The following is a 17,474-nucleotide window of genomic DNA, read 5'->3' as shown; positions in this document are numbered from 1 at the left end:
ATTGTTTTTAATGTTTATTTTGAGAGAGAGCGCACTCAACTGGGGGAGAGGCAGAGAGCAACGGAGAGAGAGAATCCCAAGCACGCTCTGGGCTGTTTCCATAGAGCCCAATGCAAGGCTTGATCTCACAACCTCGAGAGCATGACCTGAGCCAAAATCAAGAGTCAGATGCTTAACTGACTGAGCCACCCAGTCTCCCCATGTTAAGGGCTGGATGGTAAAGATTTTTTTTTACTTTCTACAGTCTCTGTTTCTGTTTTTTTTTTTTTAATTATGATTTTATTTTAATTAAAAATAATATTTTAAGTAGGCTCAAGGCCCATTGTGGTGCTTAAACTTACAACCCCAAGACCAAGAGTTGTATGCTTTACCAACTGAGCCAGCCAGGCACCCTTTGTACACTCTCTGTTGTAATTACTCAGCTCTGCTTTGAAGAAGAAAGCAGCCAGAGACAATATGCAAACAGATGGGCATGGTGGTGTACCAATAAAACTTTATTTACAAAAACAGGTATTGGCCACAGTTTGCAGACCTCTGACCTACAGCAACTTGACCTGCTATTTTTATTTAAATGTACCTTTTCTTTAGAGGACTAAGGTCAGAAACACTTGTTAACACTGAGAGGGAGTTGGCAAAGAGGAAAAGTGAGGTGATGCATATGATAGCTCCTTTTAAAACATGCAAAGTTAGGGGCACCTGGGTGGCTCAGTTGGTTAAGTGTCCGACTTTGGCTCAGGTCATGATCTCATGGTTCATGGGTTTAAGCCCCACGTTGGGCTCTGTGCTGACAGTGAGCTCAGAGCCTGGAGCCTGTTTTGGATTCTGTGTCTTCCACTCTCTCTAACCCTCCCCTGCTCATGCTGTCTCTCTCTCATAAATAAATAAAACATTAAAAAAATTTTAATAAATAAAACATGCAAAGTTATATCATAATCTTCTTCATTTTTATATTATCCCAGACGTAAGTGAGCAAAGGCACACACTTCCTTATACGAGCCTTACTATGCAGGAATGATATGGAGTCTCGTAGAAACAAGGGCAGCCCTACTTTTGGAAATGAGATATATAATCCTTTATTTGATTTCCTCTCCTACCTTCTTCTAATCCCTTCACATCCAGATACATACATATAGGAAAGGATTGGGTCTTTTCTATGAAAATGTTAGCACTCATGGACCTGCAATAGGTTAGGGGTTTCATGTGGGAAATGGCTCATTCGTCAACAGATCTTTCTTACTGATTGCTGTGGGCCAGGCATTGTGGTAGACGCTGGGGGGGAACACAGATATGAATGAGAGGTGGTATCTGCCCTTGCCTTGAGGAACTCCAGACAGACCTTCTCCCCCATCTCCCTTCCAACATTGCTCTTGTCAAGGTCCCCAAGGATTTCCATATTGCTAAATCCAGCTATTGTTCTCAGCATTTAAATGATTCAACCATTTCACCTGATCAGTTACACTCTTTCTTGAGCACTTCCTTCGCTTGTGCTCAGAGACTCCATGCTCTCCTGCTTCTGTCTCACCTCACTACCTACTACTTCTTCTGTCTCTTTTATTGCTTCCTCTAAATCTCAAATCTCTAAATGATGGGGGAGCCAGGGCCCAGGTCATGGACCTCTTCCCTTTCTGCTCTGTGCTCTCATCCAGCCTCATGGTTGAAATTCATCCATAGGTAGATGATTCCCAGATATGCATTTCCATCCTGGATCTCTGTCCTCATCTCCAAATTCATATATCCGCCCAAACAGGCAGTATCTCTTCCCAAACCTCACATGCCCAAGCCCATTGCCTGAGTTTCTCCCTCCCCCCTCACCAAACTGCCCTTCCTGTGACAGCTCTAACCTTTGTTTTGCTCAGACTGAACATCTAAGAGTCTTTTTGGTCTCCCCTCTTTCTCTCACATCCCACATCTCTCTTCCGATCCATCAGCAAGTATTGTCACTTCTGCCTTCAAAAGTATGAAGAAGAGGAACACACCTGGGTGGTTCAGTTGGTTAAGCATCTGACTCATGACTTTGGCCTAGGTCATGATCTTACAGTTGTAGATCTAGCCCCTCATCAGGCTCTGCACTGACAGTGTGGAGCCTACTTGGGATTCTCTCTCTCCGTCTGTCTGTCTCTCTCTCTCTCTCTCTCTGTCCCTCCCTGGCTTGTGCTCTGTCTCAAAATAAACACTTTTTTAAGTATATGAAGAAGAAAGTGAGTGAAGAAGAAACTTCCCATCACCCTCACCCCCCATCACCCCACTGATTTCTCACCTGGGCGCTTACAGTAGACTCCTACCTGGTCTTTCTGCTTCCTCCTTGACCTCTGCTAACCTGGCCCTGTCACTCCTGTGCTCAAAACCTCCCAAACATTCCCACCTCAGAGGAAAAGCCAGTCTTTTCTACATCTTACCAGGGTTCTACACATCTGTGTCAGCAGCGACACCCCTGCCTCATGCTCTCATCTCCTCTCTTCCTGGCTCCCCCCGGCCCGGCCTCCTCGCTGCCGCGTGAACACGCCAGGTCCTCTTCCCCCACAGCCACTGCTGTGCCCTTGCTTGAACTTTAATCCCCTGGCCCCCTTGCGTGGTTTGCAGCTTCCTTCAGGCCTCTGCTTAGTGTCCCGTTAGCAGAGAGGCCTTTTCTGACCTACGCACAGAAAACAGATCAGTCCTACCCGTCTCTTTCCTCCCAATTCCTTCTCTTTTTCTCCATAATATTCATATGCACTTCATGTGGCATGTTTGCTGTTCACTTAATGTTTCAGTGACGCAAATGTGTCATTTGTTAGTCGTCTGACTTCCACTTAACGCTCTGAGGTGGAGGCTTTGTCTCTTCAGTGCTCCAGCCTAGGGCAACACAGATAGGTGCTCAATAAAGTACTTATGTGTGGGAAAATGGGTGCCTTAGATCTGGAAACAGTGAAGGCCAAGGGCACTACAACCCCTCATGCTTGATTTAATTACAGCAATTTTTCCTTCATCTGTTTATATACTGAGTACCAACATAAACTTCATTTTTGTGTGTGGGGGGAGTCCCATTACTAAAAAAGTAATGATATTTAAAAGATTAATTAAAAACAACTGTTCTAGGCTGTGGGGAGCCATTCAAGGGCTTGGAGCAGGTGGGTGGCATGATTACGAAGATGAGTTATGTTATGATGCCTTTTATTAAGATGAATCTGGCAGGGGTAAGGGGCTCAGCAGAGAAGAGTTGAGAACCAGAGCAGAGAGGCCAGTAGCAGAGGCTGTAGCAAGGTCAAGGCCAAAAGTGATGACATGGTGAACCTGTCAAGCAGGATCCAGAAGAAGCTCAGCAAAGTTTCATTTCTTTCTCCATTCTGGTAGCCGGAAGTTCGTGGCATACTTTGGCCCATGCCTTCCCTTCCCGGGTAAATTAAGTGAATGTGATTATAGTTACATGTACTGATACTATGCTATTATTACTAAATATATATTCCATAGTGTGTATTACTATGTAACAAATCCTACACCTCCATGCATGCAGAGGAACTTGACTTTACATACACATGAATATGCATGTCACTCCATGTCAGCGTATTTCCCTGGGTCCTTTGGAAAAGGAGGAAGAGTAAAAGTGAAGGGGTGAATAATTAGATGTCAAATAATTAAAGTACTGTTGAGAAAGAATGCCTTTTAAACAGTTTTTTTTTTAATTGGGGTTTTACTATGGCTGACTTGGAAAGTTTCTCTCAGAAGATGATGTTGATTGACAGCCTATATAGTTATTAATAATGTGTAGTCAATCTGCTAGGAATATATTAACTATTCAGGAGAAAGAACCTCAGAAAATGGCTGCCAAGGATTCAGGCATCAGTTTCTGCTCGGGACACTGTATTTCTGGCAGAGAGTCACTGGCTAGTACACAGAGCTGGAGTTGGCGGTGTTAGCGTAAGATCATCTGAGGGTTTCTATCTCACTGTTTTGAAATGGCAGCCACCTCTACTGAGACCATAAGCCATCAGTTAAATGATTGGTCCTCTGGGCAGTGTGTGGGGCACACAGTTTATAATCAGAGGCTCCTAAACGAAAACTTTAGTAACACCTCCTGAATACCACATCTCTAAAACCAGGCTGAGTGACTTTTTTATTATTTCATTTTTTTAAAAAGCCCTGTACCAACAATCAAGTTTTATTTTTTTAATGTTTATTTTTGAGAGAGAGAGAGAGAGAGAGAATCCCAAGCAAGGCTCCATGCTATCAGCACAGAGCCTGATGCGAGGTTTCAACCCATGAACCATGAGATCAGGACCTGAGCCAAAATCAAGAGTTGGACGCTCAACCTACTGATTCACATGGAGCCCCTGAGTGACTTAAAAAAAACAAAAAACAAAAAAAGCACACCGTTTTTTCTAATTTCAAAAAACAGAGCCCCGCTCCCTATTGAATTTTGTGATCTTGTTTTTTCCATTTAACAATGTATAATAAACAACTTTCCATGTCATTACATACCCATCTACAGAATCTGTTTTTAAGGCTACCTAGTATCTTATATGGAATGGGAGGTTTTTTTTAGATTCTCCCTGCCATTAGACATTTTGGTTGATTGCTACTTTTTTACTCTTCTACTCAGTATTGCAGCAGCGAGTATCAGCACTGATATGCAGGCAGGTGGCCCCGATGCAGTGTTACAGCCTGCCGTGTCTCAACCAGGGGGTGCCTATATCAGTCATTAAACATTTTTAATATCACCCTGGGAAACAATAAGTCCATGGATTCCTTGGGATGCTTTTGAGAATTACTAGAATTTCTGACTGGTCAGAATTCAACATGTTTACAGACTTTTGCTGTATTTTGGCAAACTGACTCCCAGAAACATTAAGTATAGGCACCACCGTGCTGGCCAGCCTGCAAAGCCCTACTGAGCCAAAAGCTTCTGGGGTATTTTCAAGAAGTTTGATGAGGAAAGGAAAGAACAGAAATAGAGCTTGTTTTGGAATCACAAGAAGACTGATGTTAAATACGGACATTGTATTAATTGTGGACCTGGCAGGAGACCACGGCGTTTCAAATGAGGTAACTAAGGAGAGGTTGGTGAAGGGGCTGTCCTTAAAGCCTGGCAGAATCAGGGCCACCAGGAAGCCTGGTGAAGGGCCCTGAGGCTAGCAGCAGCTGGGAGGTGGCCACCCAAGGGCTGGATGGGGGGAGGAAGCACGTCCCCGACCTGGTGAGAGCAGTTGCAACATTGTAGCTGTAGCAAAGGGCTCGCCCAGAAGAGCTCTGCCCTTTCACACAGGAACACAACCACAACCAACCCACAGTGCTACAGGGAGGTTGCCTGGAGAGTCTGTACCCCAGCCTCATTCTGCTCCTAACTTCCACCTCCGGCCCAGACTCCCATTGGCTGAACTCTTCTGGAAGCCAGAGGCAGCCCATGGATCCAGGTCACACGGTGGCCTCCCGAGGAAGGTTCTGGATAGGCACACCGAGACATCTGGCTGGCACAGCCCTAGACAAAGGCCTGGACATCCATCTTCTATTTTCCAATCAGGGTCTGAAGACTGAGGGAAGGATGGATTGAAGAAAAAGATCTTAAAGATGGCGCGGAAATGAAATCACAATTCCAGCCCAGTCTTTTGCCTGCTGTAGGAATATGGGAGACAGAAGGAGGTATGAGTCAGGAAATCGCTCCCGAGAGTGCTGTGAACTGCATTTCACATTTGCCACCTCTTACAATCCACTCCCAGCAGAGTTTTGAAGGTTTTCAGTAGCACCTGGGCACGGAACAGACAAAGGGAGAATGAGGCAGGGGGGGCTGGGGGAAGAACCACGCTGATCTTATGTAACTTACATCCTTAGCAAAACTCGTTTTGCTTTTATTTTAAGGAGTGCTATTTATGAATTCTTTAGGGGGTTAAAAAGCTTTAAGAGATGGGTTTTTGATGAGATGTCGATAGAAAAATCTCTTCACTCCTGGAATAAATGATGCTTTTGTTTCGACTTTCTGTTTTTCCAAAAAAGGCCATCTGTTTTCATAAACATCAACAAGACTCTGCAGCCACCTTTCCCCTTATAACCCTCTCCCCCTGCCTCTTTGCACAAATGACAACATCCCCTTCGTGATTCATTCCTGAAGACATTCTTCTGGGCTAAATGCTGCTGCTAAATTTGTGCTTCAGTTTTCGCTGTGAGCACCACATGATCCTTGCTCAGCCAGCAACTGCACTATTAGAGCTTTCATTTCCTAAGTCCCAGATTGTTACACCCTCAGGTCACCAGAGGCTCCATACCAGGCTTTATGCAACTGGTTTCTCCTGTTTCTCAAGGGACGTCTGAGGTCTTGACAGAGCCCAATAATTGGGACCCTTCTCTCCATCTGAGTTCTGAACAAATTGAGAGATAGACAAAGGGTGACAGATGGAAGCCAAAATACCATGTTTATTACTGATAGTGAATAATTTGCCTTGGTAAGAGAGCTGAATCAACTTGGTAACTGGGTCCAGGTTTAGGTAGACTGTTCCACCTGATCATGGGCGGAGAGAGAGAGCCAGCCCCTGGAGAAGTGGAAACAAATGTTGCCAGCTGCTCCGAGGAAGAAAAGGGAGGCTCAACTGAGCTGACGATTTATTCCTCCTCAGTTTACCTCTGGTATAACTGATTCCACTCCGTGTGCATAAAGGGTCAGAAAGAGACCAGGAGGGTTATAATGGGGCTTGCATCACATGGAAATAAACATCAGGAATTAGAACAAAGTTTTCTTCCTGACAGTGGCATGGGGCATACAGAAGCTAAAAGACGTGCATAAAATATACTCAGCGAATACTTGTTTGTGTGACCCTTCATTTAACAGATAGTTACTGAGCAAAGACATGGGGCCAAGGTAAGGAGTTTAGCTTTTTTATTCTCGGTACAGTAAGGAGATGCTAGAAGATTCTGAGCAAGGGAGAAACAGGATCAGATTTACTTTTTTGAAAAATTACTCTGTTGCCTTTCGGTTAATGGATTTTAAGAAGGACAAGTATAGACGTGGAGAGACTAAAGATTAGAGTGCTTTCGCTGCTGTCCAGGTGAGAAGTGACAAAGCCTAAGACCGGGGTGAACCTTGAGGAGAAGGACACAAATGGACAAGTGGGGAGTAACTTGAAGATAGAGTTATCAGGCTTTGCTGATGGAGTGGAGTAGGGAGGAGGAGAAGGGATTGAGAGGAGACTACAGTTTTATTCATGCAACTGAATGGATAAAGTAGAAGCCAAGGACAGGTGCGGGGTAAATGCGTGATGGTGCCCATGTGCCACCCAGTCTTTTCTGGCGGCTTAATGGTGGGCTGATCATACATCCCTGCTTCTCTGGGACAGGCCTGGTTTATACCTCCTGACCCAGCATAATTATTAAGAATGTTTCCTTTCACCCCCAAAAGTGGCCTGCTTTGGGTGATTAAGTGCCTGGTCCCTTAAGCCTAGAAAGAATTTTGAGCTAGTAGAGAAATATTGGAAAAGTGTTTTGAAATGTGAAAAACAATGAAAAGCGTCAGTCAGCATTCGTTACGTTAAATGAAGATTTGTCCAGAAACTGAGCTTCTCTGCTCATTAACTAACACAGTTATTTCCAGTTACCTTCCTCTGTTGCCTGATTCACCTTCCGTTCCATGTGGCTCCCGTCCCTGGATGGGGCTCTGTTCCCATGTCTTCTTCCTCCTCCTCTACCTCCACGGGCCCCTCCTCCCTCCAGCCTTCCCTCAGTTGACACTGATTTCTAAAACCCATACTGCATTGCCCTATGGGACTCTCCGTTTGAAGGGACCCAGTGGTTAATGCAGGTCACAACTTTGTTGAGCACTACACAGTGGTCCCCTGCTCGACCACTGTTTCTCGGCTAGGGTCACCTCAAGGAAGCCTCAGCCTTCTAAAACAGTCCTCGCTCGACCTGGCTCCCGGAGTACTTTGTGAAAATGAAAATACCCACTTTCCCACTGCCTTCCCTTCTTGAAAGTGTCTAAATATACAGTTGTGCCCACAGAGGCTTTTGCATGTGACACAAATGCCACTGCTCTGTGTATTTGCTGAGTGAGGCATGTCCCGGTTTCAGAAGAACATCAGTAGGTGCGCAGGCTGCGGTGCCAGCCCTTCCCCTCTCTGGGACACCTGCAAAATACTCCCCGCTCAGGCCCTTGCCTCCTCACCCTAAAACAGGGGAAGGGGTCTCTCCCGCCTTTGTAACTGCTTCCAACTCACTGCTTGTTTTCATGACATAGTAGGAAAAAGTACTGCCTGATCATGATGCTTGCGGACCCAGTGGGGGTTATGACCGTCCTTACTTCTCAAGACAGATACACTGACTTGAGCCTTCACACTGACTGATACAAGTCCGTGTTGTCCTCTGAGGACTCCCCTCCTCTGCTTCCCCTGCCCGACGGACCCTAGAACCAAGGACATTTCCATGATCCGGGTCTCATCCCCAAAGGGCCTCTCTCATTCCCCGTCCTGCATTAGTTGGCTAGGGCTGCTCGAACAAACCGGTGGCCTTCGTAACAGAAAGTTGTTGTGTAGAGGCCAGAAGTCAGCGAGCAAGGTGTTGACAGGGCAGGGGCCTTCTGGGGGCCGCCAGGGAGATCGTGTTCCCAGCCCCTACCCCAGCGTCTGGTGGTTGGTGTTGGCTGGCATCTCGGGCATTCCTTGGCTTGTAGAAGCATCACCCTCGTCTCTACTTTCATCTTCACATAGCATTCTTCCTGTGTGCATGCCTGTCTTCACATTTGTCCTTCTTAAAAATACCCTGGTTATATTGGATTAGGGGCCCACGCTACTCCCATATGTCTTCATCTTAACCAATTACGTCTGCAATAACCCTATTTTCAAGTAAGGCCACACTCTTAGGTACTGGGGATTCACTTCACCATATGAATTTGGGGGGATACAGTTCAACCCACAATACCTTCCATATCTAGAAAAGCTAGATTTAAGTACTTAAGATTTAAGTACAGTCCACTGCTGTAGTTAACACCATTCTGCCTCACATACAACCATGGGCCCGTGGCCATCTGTCCAGTGCTGCACTCCCAATGTGGCAAAGTCTCATTTGTCCAGCTTCCACCCCAAGCGTGCATGACCCTTAGAAGGAAAGGGGATTTCCTGGCGCTAAGGTTTGTCCCTGATGCTCCTCACTAGCCTCTTGCGACCACTAGGACCCTCAGCAGCCTTCTCTCCCCACCACTGCTAAGGTCCCACCATCTGAGACGTGTTCAGAACAGCTGAACATGAAGAGTTTGTGGAATGTGGTAAATCCAGCCGACTCTCTAGGGACAAAGAAGCTCAGACCTTGGATGCAAAGTCTTGCCCCATGCTTCGACCTGGAACAGGGGGAAAATGCCTCTTACATTTATTTCAAATTAATGTCAGGTTTTTCTGCCCTATCAGTCCCCTGGCTTCCTTGCTCTGTCAAAAAAATAAAAAGGAACACAAGTTGTTCCTTCTGATACGTGCTGCTATATTTGCACAGTCAGTAAATGTTTACTGAGCAGCTAACTATATTGAGTACCAGATTTAACCCTTACTGTATTGGGTACCAGATTTAAATTTGAACACTCCATTGCTCTGCCCTCAATTTACGGTGAATGTTCCAAATTTTAAATAATCCTTTGACACCCTATCTGCCAGAGAGGGGCAGCGGCTTGCCCAAGATGTGATGCAACCAGTGTGTGTCAGAATTTGAACTGAGATAGATGTCTCCTAACACCTGATATGGGCAAAGGCTGTGTGGCTTTCAACCTGTGAGTCAGGAAATTCTCAACAGGTGTCTTTTGCTGTCTGACAAGCATTGCCTTTGCCCTGGTCTCTGACCACGGTGGGACTGGTAGTGGCTTGTGGTTAAGTGTCAGCCTCGTCATGGTTCGTGTGGGAGGGAGAGTGTCACAGGGTCTGACACTGGATCTTGTAAAGAAATCCATTGCAGAGAGCCCGAGCATGACCAGAGATTTGTTAAATTAACAGCCTCTGAGGGAGTTTCAGTTACTGCAGCAGAAATGTGCTGATTAAAGAGACAGCTTGGCGGAAGGGGAAGACCTGGGAGCCCTGGGTATGCACTGGCTTTGTGATGCTGGGCACATTGCTTAACGCTCTGAGCTCCAGTGCCTTCCCTCAGAAGACCTGCTCAGTGCCGTGCTGTGCTCNCTGCAGCAGAAATGTGCTGATTAAAGAGACAGCTTGGTGGAAGGGGAAGACCTGGGAGCCCTGGGTATGCACTGGCTTTGTGATGCTGGGCACATTGCTTAACCTCTCTGAGCTCCAGTGCCTTCCCTCACAAGACCTGCTCAGTGCCGTGCTGTGCTGAAGGAGGGGAACCTGGTTAGTTCCCAGCTGCGGCTGAGGTCTTGAGCCCGGGCTTCATTCCCAAGTGTACCAGCATATCTGTTATCTATTGTCGTATTACTAACTCCTCGACACTTGGTACTTTAAAACAAGTTATTATTATTGCCTCCTAGTCTGTGTGTCAGCTGGGCAGTGCTAATGATCTGCATGAGGCTTGCCTGGGCTCCTTCATACATCTGAGGTCAGTTTAGGGTGACCAGCCATCTCCATTTCCAGGAGTATGAGGCACTCCGTTTTTTGTTTTCATTTTTCAGCGTTTATTCATTTTTGAGAGAGATAGAGTGTGAGCAGTGGAGGGGCAGAGAGAGAGAGATACAGAATCTGAAGCAGGCTCCAGGCTCTGAGCTATCAGCACAGATTCTGACGTGGGGTTCCAACCCACTAGTGGTGAGATCATGACCTGAGCCAAAGTCGGACACTCAACCGACTGAGCCACCCAGGTGCCCCTGTTTTTCATTTTTTTAATATTTATTTTTGAGACAGAGAAATAATGCACAAGTTGGGAAGGACAGAAAGAGAGGGAGACCCAGAATCCAAAGCAGGCTCCACGCTCCAAGCTGTCAGCACAGAGCCACGTGAGGAGCTCGAACTCACAAACTGCGAGATCATGACCTGAGCCGATGTTGGATGTTTGGATATTTAACCAACTGAGCCACCCAGGCATCCCTTTGTTTTTGTTTTTTGTTTTTTGTTTTTTGTTTTTTTTTTTTAGAAAGGGTGTACACCCAGGAGCAGGGGAGAGGGGCAGAGGGACAGAGAACAAGAATCCCAAGCAGGCTCCACGCTTAGTGCAGAGCCAGCACAAGGCTCGATCCGACGACCCTGGGATCATGATCTGAGGCGAAATCCAGCTGTCAGACACTTAACCCACTGAGACACCCAGGTACCCCCAAAGCATTCAGTTGGGAAGTTAGGAGAGTCTGTGGCATAAGGGAGGGGGTTGGTCCCTCTACGCCAGCTGGTGGGTGGGCTGAGGACCGTATTGTCCTCTGGGGCAATGCAGGGGGTGACTGGGCATGTTCGTCTTGGATCCAATAGACTAGCCTGGGCTTGGGCTCCTGGCGGCTGAGCGAAACTCCAAGACAGCAGGAAGGCACAAGCTCAGGACTCACACGTTATCGCTTTGCCTTTTTCTGTTGGTTCAAGCAAGTTACAAGGTCAGCCCAGATTTCACAGATGGGAAAAATGGTCTCCACCTCTTGATGGAAGCTGCAGTCACATTGCAAAGGGGTGTGGATACAAGGAAGGCAAGGATTGTGTCAGTTTTATCATCAATCTACTGCAAGCACCTAGAGCTCTGTTCTCTGCAGCAGTCTGATCCTATGTCACCAGCTGCCAGGACCCCCTCCTGGCTTAGCATGCCCTCCCCCCGCTGGACCACCACCCCATGCTCCCACAGCCCTCTGTGCTTCCCTGGACCACAGCACCGATCACTAGTACCAGCACTGTGGGCACTAGCTGCTCCCTGACTCCAGGGATGGTCAGATTGGTCTCTGCATCCCAGCAGCCCGCTGATGGCATGTGTGCATAGCACATGCTCAGAAAGTCACTGCTCTAGAGGTGGCTTGAGGTCTCTGCGAATTACAGGTCCACTCAGATGTTTTGAGCCCCCAAGTCACCGCTCTGCCCCCTCCAGTCAGGCCCCACTGTCCGCGGTAGACGCCAGCATCCTTCTCCTCCCCCCCATCCCCTCCCCACCCCGCCAAGCACAAGACAATCAGCTAACCGTGGCCCCAGCTCTGCTGACTGGTTCATGCTTTTCTGGGCCTTGGCACTGTCGAGGGCGAGAGTCTGCACGCGGAACGACCGTACTGATGTGGCTGTCAGGGTGGAAGTCAGACCTACAGCAGGCTGTCCCTGCCATGGAGGCAGGACTCTTTTTTCAGGATCCCTGCGGGTGCCCAGCCTCAGTGCCCGGCCACAGCCCTGCAGGCCCGGCGGACAAGGAAGGAGCTCGTTTGGTGAGGGAGAGCATCAGGCAGTCCGGGACCCTCCTCTACTCCTCTCTCACCCTGGCCCCCGCTCCAGGATCTCCCTGTGTCCTGAGCGCTTCCCCTCCTGCCTGTCCCTTCTTCTCCACTCACAGCCACCACCCTTGTGCAAGCCCTTCCGCTTGAGGGTTCAGCCTCTAAACTACACTTCTTGCCTCCACACTCACACATCCACCTCGAAGTCAGAGTGTACTTTAAAAAAATTTTTTTAATGTTTATTATTTTGAAAGAGAGAGAGAGTGTGAGCAGGGGAGGGGCCGAGAGAAAGGGAGCATGGAATCTGAAGCAGGCTGCAAGCTCTGAGCTGTCAACACAGAGCCCAACACGGGGCTCAAACTCACAGACTGTGAGATCAGGACCTGAGCCGAAGTCAGACGCTTAATCGACTGGGCCACCCAGGCATCCCCAGAGTGGATTTTCAAATGCAGTAGAATGTGGTGATTAAGAGCAAAACTCAGGACCAGATCGCCCAGCTTCTGCCATTCCTAGCTGGGTAGGCTGCGGTGGTTTTCTTAGCCTCTCTGTGTCTCCTCCTGTGCCCGTAAAGATGATGGTAGTACCTGTGTGTTAAGGTTGCTTTGAGGAGCTGCGGTGGTGTGTGTGTGCAGTGGTGCTCAGTGTATGTTAGCCATTATTGTCATCCTCTGTCCTATACTTCAGACCCTTCACTGGGCCGCACGAGTTCCAAGCCCCTGTGACAAAGATCAGGCCTTTGCCCTTTGCCTTTCCTTCTTCCTGCCTTGAACACAGATGTAATGCTTGGGCATATAGCAGCCACCTTGGAGCCACGAGAAACTGTTGAACTGCTGTGCCAGCCCGAATGACTTTTCCCAGGCTGCTTATTATATGAAACAAATAAACCTTGCGTTTGTCTAATTGGGGGCAGGAGAGTCCTTGCTTCTAGGCCTGACATTCATGATTCTCCAAGAGCTGGTGCCTTTTCCTTCTGCTGCCTCTTTTTGGAAATCATCTCCCATCCCCCACTCGTCAACTTGATGTTCTGGCCGTACTGAACTAACCACCTGAAATTCCTTCAGTGCACCCACTGTTTTGTGCTCTCGACCACTATTCATGCTTTTCTCACTTTAACGCTGTCTGGAACTTCCTGACCCCTCCCATCTGTTTTGTGTCTGGCGAACTCCTATGCATTCTTCAAAACCCTGCTCCAGTAACAACTCCTCTATGACGTAACTGGCTTTTCCATTCTTGGCAAATTCATGACTGTCTGCCTACAAAGTTGAAAAAGAGTATCTGAGTTTGATTTCCACTTCTGCTGCCTACCAGTAACCAACCTCTCTGTGCCTCAGTTTTTTGTGAGTTAAATGAAGCAAACAATAAGGTTTTATGAAGGGTAAATAAGACAATAAACATGGATCACTTAGAAGAGCCAGTAGTATATACTCAGAAAATGTTAACTATCTTCTTTATCCTCATCCTTATGCTGTCAGACGTGTCGACCCCACTTGCTAATAAATCTCTCAAGGGCAGGGACTGTTTGATTCCTGTGTGAGGCCCGTGCCCCTAACACAGCACCGGCCACACAGAGGGGACATCGGGAAATGAGGCTGACTTAGCCTTTGAAATCCCCTTAGAAAGCAGAGTATGTCTGCTTGGCATCCCCAGAAACGGAGCTGATAAGGCCTGAGCGAGGAAATGGCCTTGGCTTCCTGCTCTGGGGCCTTTCTCAGCGGGATCGCCAGCAGAGCCTTTCTTGACCCCCATCCACCAGAGGAGATAGTAGAGACAGAAGTCCTCCAGAGCATGTAAAGGGCCATTCAAACACTGCTGCTGCTCACACTGCTGCTGCTGCACATTCATGGCCAGGAGAACCTGCTCTGGGCTCTTGTCCCCTCTGGGTCTGGTCAGGACCCAGAAGCCCCTCCCTATTCAGGGTGGAGAAGGTGTGTCCAATCCACCTACCTGTGTTGTCAAAGAAAAAGTTAGGCAAACCTGGGTGCCTCGGGCATTTCCTGGCTTTGTGGCTTGGGCAAGTGATTTCAGCTCTTTGAGCATCAGTTTCCACATCTGTTAAAATGGGTTTACAGGACAGAATCGTGTGAGGATTACATGTAACAGCTTAGGTAAAGCACCTGGCACAGAGCCCGGCATACAGTAGGTGTTCAACAAATGCCCCTTACCTTTTTCCTCCCACCTTTTCCTCTCACCTGTCTATGCGTTTGAACCGAGAGGAATTCCATCATCCAACAACAGGCGATTGGGTGTGTGATCAGCAGGCTGGCTCTCAAGATTAAACATGCTGTTTTCACCTGGGATGTGATCTAGGCGTCCCCAGGTAGAGAGGCCACCTTGATGCCTGCATATACGAACTGTTTTCCCTGGAGCACAGCCCAGCCCGTCTGCAGAAACCGCCCCATCAGAGCTGAGGAGTCACCCAGTCTTGTACAAACATGGACCACAGGATCCTCCTTCACACAGGCCCGTGGTGACTTGACCGGGCTGCGTGGGTTGGCCCCCTGAGCAGCCGACTGGAATTGCAAGCCCAGGGAGTCCTTGCAGGACCAGAAGCTAGGAGGGAGACCTTCCAGGACGGGCGAGCCAGAGCCTGGGATCCCAACCAACAACCAGATGGGTGACGGGCAGCCCGCGGGGTGGGGGGTGAGTCAGCAGGGGCTCCAGATCTCATCTCATCTTGACCTTTCCCCGGAGGCTTGCCATTTCATCTCTCCCACACTTTGTTTCCTTGTCTGCAAAATGAGGCTAATGAGGGTTAAATATAGAAAGAGTTGGGATTCCACTGGAGCCAGGAGGTAATACCTACCTTCCTGGCCTCACTTGCAAGTTAACTGAGACCAAGAGGGATCAGACAGATAGTAACACTAGCAAATACTTCCATAGCATTATCAGCACAGACTAAGGGCAAACACGTGGTTAACACTTCCGTACTGTTTGTCCACCTCTGTTCTGAGCCTATCGCAATGTAACCAATTCGATCCCCACAACGATTCTTTAAGATAGACACTGTTATTACTCCGTTTTACAGATGAACACACCAAGGTGCCGAAAGTTTAGTTGATTTGCCCCAAATCACACAACTAGTGTAGGGCTGACCAGGACTGAATGCTGGGTGGGCCGGCTCCGGGGGCCATGATCTTGAACAGGACATGCATCAATTACAACGGAAGGCACATGGTGCTCTGTAGCCAGAGGGGCTTGCTAACCCCTAATTCACCCTAGAGTCAGACAGCCTATCCATCCCATGGAGGACAAGAAAGGTTTGCTTTCTGTAGGCCATTTGGGGGGTATAAGGGGCAGGGGGCAAGGGGTTCAAGGTGGGACAGGGCCGGTTCCCTCTTCCAGATCCACCTGAAGGCTCGCTGCCACACCGCTCAGAGCACATGTTGGCTTCCCAGGTCAGCTGCAACAAATTGCTGCAAACTCAGTGATTTAACACAACAGATATGTATTCTCTCACCATTCTAGAAACTGAAAAGCCCCAAATCCAGATGTAGTCAGCAAGGTCGGTTCCTTCCGGAGGCCCTGAGGGAGAATCCATTCCATGCCTCTCTCCTAGCTAACCTGGGGCTCCTCTGCTGCGCATGCGTCCCTCTAGTCTCTGCTCTGTCGTCACACAGCATCCTTCTCTGTGCCTTAGGGGGTCCTTTTCCATCCTTTATAAGGACACTGTCATTAGATTGAGGGTCCACCCTAATCCCATATGATCTTATCCAGAGCTTTACCTTAATTACATCTGCGAAGACCCTGATTCCAAATAAAGTCACGTTCTGAGGTCCTCAGCACACATGGTTTTGTTTTGGGGAGGGGGGACACTGTTCAACCACAACAGGGCATATCAAGTGAGGGAGTAAGAGAAGCGACGTGAGTTCTTCTAAAGGAAGCTTCTCTGTGAGGAGCCATGATCCAGGAGATCCTCCCATCTGAGAAGATGTTGGCTTGGCTGCTTTCAAGGAGAATAAAACAACAGTGGCCAAAGTGTAACAGATACTTGTTTCTCTTGCACGTAAAATCTCAGCTAGGGGGATAGAGAAGTTCTGCGTCACAGGGTTCTGCAAGAACGAAGTGGCTTCTTTCTTGTTGTGCTACCATGCCCTGGGTCACACCCTCAGTCCCAGAGACAGAGCTGGCTCACTAGAGGGGGCCACATGTTAGCCAGAAGGCGGTGAAACAGAAAGTGGAAAGCACCCAGCTTCCTTCTAACAGTGAACCCAGAAGTTGCATATAACACCTCCACTCATAGCCATTGGCCAGAACTTAGCTGGTCATACCTCGCTGTGAGGGAATCTGGGAAATGTAGGCTTGGCCGAGAGGTCATGTGCCCAGGTAAAGCTCAGCGGATTCTATTTTCTATAAGAAAGACAGGGAAAGTGATCATTGAAGGACAGCTAGCGTAAAGTATGGGAAGCCCCTGGCACATGATAGGTGGTCAGCGAATTATGATTTTAGTCTTCTGCCATGCCATAACTAATAACTTCTTCTCACTGGCCCCTTGCCGGTAAACCTCTACATTTTCCATTGACCCTGTCGCCTGTCATCACAGTAACCCAAACCCAGACCTATCATGACTCCATATTCTTGAGACTCTCTTTCCTACTCCTTAACTTGGCTCACAAAGCCTCCTGCTCTCCAGGCATGCCTCCCTCCCCCCACCCCAGCTCCGCCCTGGACCCCAGGGAGCCCTGGAGTAGAGAGGCTCTCCAAGTTCCCTGTAGCTCTGATTGCCAGGAATCTCCCGTGTCCTGGAATCCAAACCCCCAGGCGCTGCACGTTCTGCCCATGCTGAGTCGTTGCCTTCCTGCATGCCAGAGGAGTTTGTGGAAAGAATTTTCTGGCATTCAAGGGTGAAAGTCAAAACAGTAATTACAACAACATCTGTTCCTGAGTGGAAAGCGTATCCTCTGCGCACGAGGACACATGCCTGCGTGGTTCAGCAGGCTGGATGTTGAAATGGAAGAGAATGTCCTGGGCATGAGGACTCACGGACCCAGCCGGGATGGAGGCTGTGTTTCTTGGCAGGATGCTGCGCTGAGGAATGGGATGAGCGTGCATAGGTGGTGAGTGAGGCACCGAGGGACTGAGTCCAGGACAGAGGGAGTGAGGGAAGGAAGGAAGGAGTGAACAAGGGAGTGGATGAATGAGTTGATGAGTAAATGAAGAAATGAATGAATGCATAAATAAAGAAGTTAATGAGTGAGTACAT

Source organism: Crocuta crocuta, unplaced genomic scaffold (assembly GCF_008692635.1).
Source record: "Crocuta crocuta isolate KB4526 unplaced genomic scaffold, BGI_CrCroc_1.0 scaffold561, whole genome shotgun sequence".
Taxonomy (NCBI): domain Eukaryota; kingdom Metazoa; phylum Chordata; class Mammalia; order Carnivora; family Hyaenidae; genus Crocuta; species Crocuta crocuta.
Note: the sequence above shows the minus strand (reverse complement) of the source record.